The following is a 5,602-nucleotide window of genomic DNA, read 5'->3' as shown; positions in this document are numbered from 1 at the left end:
GCGGCTTCCTCCACAGCAGATTTCACCGTAGCCCCCTCCCAGCACTGCTGCTGCCCACCCCAAGTACAGCACAGCTCCAGCCCAAAGCTACAGCCTGTTCGGCCTAGCCTGGCCCACCCCACACAGATCCAGGGGTACTTGTCCTCCCTCCCACACTCCCGTGCCCTCCTGGATGAGTTGCGGGAGCCACTGGATGAACCACGCACAATTTTTCCACACCCCCCCAGATGAGCCATGGCTCCATCCCACGCCCACCCTGCCCCGGCAGCGCCTACCCCAGCCCCACTCCCTCACTGTGGGGGGTGTTGATCTGCTCCCACACACCCCTTCCCTCTTCTTTTCTCTTCCCCCCCTCCTCCCCTACAACAGACTTACCAGCTGCATGCAGCTCTCCAAGCTGCCAGGCTATGCTTCTCGCTGCCTGCATGCTGTGCCACAGCTGCATGCACGCACAGGCGTTTATTGGCTAAATTATTGGCCACTTCAGGCCGATTTCCGATATAGTCAATTTTCTTTATGTTGATGCTGATCCAGTATTGGACTGATGTATCAGTGCACCTCTAGTTGGAAATGGCCTGTGCTCAGAACTAAACTCCATTAAAGTGTCCCCTAACTCCAAAATGTTGTGAACCCTGACTTTCCAGGATCGGAATCCTAGGGGAAAACCTGGGCCAAGAGATGGGGGGGAAAAAGTAATGAGGAGAGGGAGGAGAAAAAAAGACATGAATAGTTCAATAAATGACAATGCCCATTTTCCTAACTGGAAGGAGGTGTGAGACTGGGGCAGTGATACAAATGCAAAGACTTTGACATATCTAGTGGTTATATAAAATTCACACACACAGTTTGCTTTCACAAGAATTCTAATTATTGTGCTTCAGGATAGGAACATTTGAATGGATTATAATGTAGTGAAGAATAGTTTGAAAACATTTCAGCCTTACAATGTGCAACTGAAATTTTCAAGGAATTTGGTGGCAATATGTTTTTCAGCATTAAGCACAGTGGTGTAGAGAATGCTTGAAAATGTTTGCTGATGATTTGTAATTACTTTGATTGCATCAGTAGAGATTACATAATACCTCAGTAGCTGGCACTAGTTTATACTAATTTTCATTCTTTCTCCTACCAGCTTTTCTGTTGGTTGGCTTAGAAGAATTACTGCTCATAATGCTTATAGTCCTTCATTAATCTATGCGCTTTTATTGATCTGCACACTTAGCACATTTCTGGACAAGATTTTTACATATGCGTGCCCAAAATTTGCACCCCAAATCTATATTAAATAATTTAAATTGGTTGCTGCTGCAAAGACCAAAGTTCTCATAGATGCTAAGGTTAGGCACCTTAAGAGTGGCTTGTTTTTTTCCAAGGGGCTGAGTACTCAGCACTACTGTGGACTTTATACATGTAGGTGCTGCAGCCATAAAGTTGGGTGTCTGATTTTTTAAGCACCCAACTTGCAGCTTTGGACTGCGTAACAACAACTGATACATATTTGTATGACTCGCCTTTCTTCTTTTGTGTTTTTATTTTAGTTACTTGCAGTAAGTTTCTCTGATACTGATGATTTTGTGCCTATAATTCCATCCGTTTCAGATCACACGTTCTAAGGAGCAGTGGCAAGCACACCTGTAGCAATAAGTACATTTATTTACAAAATGAATAATTTAAAATTATTCACATAATTGATTCCTTTTAGTCAATGCTTGCTTCTTTCCATGCCTATTTCTCACAACTGTCTATTGATTGCCTGCTCCACTTTGAATCAGTTGAGTGTGTTCCATCATAAATTGTATGAAAGTGCATACAGAAATACCTGAAAGGATATGTCTCTCTTAACACCATTTCTTTGCTGCTTTCTTTCCTGTTTTTCCATACCATTATTTGTCCGTTGCAGGAAATAACCTCTTATTAATATAGTTCTGGTTTTTGTGAAGACTGTGAAGATATTTGACAAATGTAAAAAATTGAAATACATAGTATGTGGGGAGAACGCTTGGTTGCCATTGAACATAGCCACCTGGATGTGAAACGTGGACAAGGTTTAGCACAAGAAATGAAGAACCCATAATCCAATTAAAATTGGATTTGAGACTTAATCAGGCAGAATGTAATTATTCAGATTATCATTTGGCCAGGCCCTTGGGGCTTACACATTCCTCTCTTTTTACCAAAATACCAAGGGATATGTTATAAACCTAAGGGGCTAGGATTTGGGTATTACATCTCATTGTAAGATGGCATCCCCAGCAGTACAGGTAGTCACAGCACTGCATTAGCTTGAGACATGCCAGCTATAATTCTGTAGTATCTAGAGGGCTCGTTTGCCCAATTGCTTTATTCTGTGCTAGCTATTCTGGAATAGCTCCCTGTGTGGACACTCTATGCTGAAATAAGTCACTTCATTTGGAATAATTCCAGTATAAATCCACTGATTAAAAGTCTCTATAGTCTGAAATACTCTGGAATAGTGTCTAGTCAATGAGCTATTCTGGTCAGTTTCTCCATGTAGTCAAACATTAAATGTTCTGTAGAGGCTGTCCATCCACATGTCAGTTATAATGGTCATCAGTTTTTCCTGAGCTTAGTTTGAGATCTGACATCATCCTAGCTGAGGTAATAAGGTTGTGAAGGGTTAACACTCCTGTATTCTTCAGAGTTGCATAATCCTTTAAAAGAAAGGTGGAGTCCCTAGGAATGCATTCCTGGCATGAACAGGCAGATTATACATATTCAAGATAGAGTATTTTTTTTTTTTTAGATATGAAGTTGAAAAAGTTAAATGTGCAAGAGGGGAAAGCTGCTTTATCATTGACATTTCAAAATGAATGAAGTAAAATAATTAATAATAGTATCACATTATGTATCATTCATGCATATCACTTCTTAAGTGTGTTAATATTAAGTTGAAAACCTATTCAAACCAAAGGAGAGCTAGGTTTGTCACAATAGAATCACAATACAGTACTTCAAACTGAAAAAAACCTATAATAATGAAGAAAAATGGTCTCCTTGGTATTTGGGAAGCAGAGGTTTAACTTTCGGCTCTTGCACAAACTTTTTGCGTCACACAGAGAGGTCACTTTGCTGCTTTCCACCTGTGTTCCACATCTGCAAAATAGATCAATTGCACTTGCCTATCTCATAGGGGTGCAAGGAGGATGACTATGCTAATGATTATGAAGTGGTGATATACTAAGGTAATGAGTATTATGAACATGATAGATGCCAATGATAAAATACTGTCATCCAATATAGGACACTGTATGACATTGATTGTAGGCAAATTGAATATGACATTGATTGTAGGCAAAAGGTAAAAACTAAAAAACAAACATTGCAACGATATTTTAGAGAACTTTTAAATACCTATTGCCTCATTTCAAGCTAATATTTCACTTTTCTAGTCCGTGCACTAAATTTCCTTTTCCTCTCCAGTCTTTTACTAGAACATAAGAAACCAGGGATTGAGTTCTAATATTACACCAATATCAAAATAGGTTTGTTCAGTTGCCAAGTATGATGGGATTGGTGAGAGCAGAGTCTGGCCCAAAATATATGCTGCTTTGTGTGGGAGGAATGTGGTGCAAAGTGCAGATAGTATATATACTTTTTAAACACCTTGTTGCAGAAGGCTGCTGGGGAGGAAGAGATGGCAGTGGTATGAAGCAGTTGCTGTTTTTCTTATGCTAAGGTGCTTAAGGAGGAATCTGGAAAGGACAATCTTGCCCCTAGTGTTGGCAGTGCTGATGAGGAAGTGCACATGGTTTGGGTTGCTAAGGATGTGGACAGATACACATTTAAAGTACTCTAAATACCACTTGGATTAGGAACACATCCAATTCTGACCACTTCAGCTCTGTGCAGATATGTAGCTCCCTCAGCCTCCCCTCTCCAGAGCACTTCATAATGTCGTGAAGGCATAAAGCAGGGAAGCTGGAGAACAGAAATCCCTGCATAAGTCTTTGCCTCTGGACTACTCCGGAGGTTTCCGAGGACAGCTATCAGCACTTTTTGGATGGATGGTCCTCCCTCCCTGCCCCGTTGGGGCGGGGTGGGGGGAGCACTGTGGGATGCTGGAGGATAGATTCTAGAAGGAACCACTTTGCATTCTGTTGGAGCATGTGGACGTTTCAGGAAGTGGTTCAAAGTGAAGCACTTCAAAAGTTGCTTTTATTTTTTTTTTTTTTTTGAGGATCATTTTTGAAGCACTTTGGGTATTTTTGAAGCTGTACTTTGGGTGTGAACATCTGGACCCTTGTTGCTTGTAAAGCTTCAAAGACACTTACAGCACTTCAAACACCATGTTTGTCCGTGGCCTATATAATGTTGATACTGTATACCATCATAGGAAACTCTGCCCTTACGAGTTACCCAACACGAGGCATAGAGTGCAGCAGTAGTAGTATACCCACCTGCTTTGGTTGATATCCAGTGGAGTTGAGGGGCCAAGGGAATCTGTTTTGAAGAATGTTTTGTGGTACATCTCTGATGTAAAATTCTATTTTAAATATGAAAATGAAATGCAATTGTAAACTGATTTTTTCCCATTTATCAAAAAAGTTAAGTATGAATATTGTGTGTACATGTGTGTCTTATAGTCATATATAAGAACTCCAGCTGAGGATCAGGGCCCTATTGTGCCTTATGCTTTACGAACAAGTAACAAAGATGGCAGCCTTTGCCTTAGGAGCCTTCTCAACCCAGGTGGGAAGTATCATTCGTCCACAAATATAATTGACTCTCTTGAGCCATTTAACATTCTTTATCCAAATCCCACCTATGTATCCTATCATGAAGACACTTCATTAACACACAGCCCCACCAGGGGGGATACCTTGTTGGACTTGGTGTTGGCCACGGGCGACGACCTGGTGAGGGGGCTGCGGGTGCTTGACCCCCTGGGCGACAGTGACCACTGCCTGCTGGAATTCACCATTCAGCGCAAGGTGGCAAAGGCAAGCAGTCAGGCTGTGGCCCTAGATTTTAGGAGGGCAAACTTCAACGAGCTAAGGAGGATAGTTGGAGAAGCGCTGAAGTCTCAGAGGGGAGGAGAGCCGGGTGTTCAAGGGGAGTGGTCGCTCCTTAAGGAGACGATCCTCCAAGCCCAAAAGAAGGTAATCCCGACGAGGATCAAAGGGGGCAGGAGAGCATACAAGCCTCCATGGCTCACCAAAAACATCCGGGAATGTCTCCTTGCTGAAGAGGAGGCTTACTCCCAATGGAAAGGAGGGGTCATCCCCAAGGAGGACTATTCGGCAGTTGCTCGGGGGTGTAGGGGGGTAGTTAGGAAGGCCAAGGCAGAGATGGAACTGGGACTAGCTTCCCGGATTAAGGACAACAAGAAGTCCTTTTTTAAATACATAGGGAGTAAAAAGAAGGCCCCGGGTAATGTGGGGCCCTTGCAGGACGCGACGGGGAATCTGGTTGTCACACCAGACAACAAAGCCAACATATTTAATGATTTCTTTGCCTCTGTCTTCCTCAGTAAGGACCAGAACTGCCACCTCCCTGCTAGGCCCCCATCGGGCCCTGAGGGAGGCACACCTGAGCCCAGGGTAAGTGAGGATATAGTTAGGGAGCTGCTGGAGGGGCTGGA

This window comes from Alligator sinensis, unplaced genomic scaffold (assembly GCF_000455745.1).
Source record: "Alligator sinensis unplaced genomic scaffold, ASM45574v1 scaffold503_1, whole genome shotgun sequence".
Taxonomy (NCBI): Eukaryota; Metazoa; Chordata; order Crocodylia; family Alligatoridae; genus Alligator; species Alligator sinensis.
The sequence above is the reverse complement of the archived record's forward strand: the minus strand, read 5'-3'. Positions refer to the sequence as shown.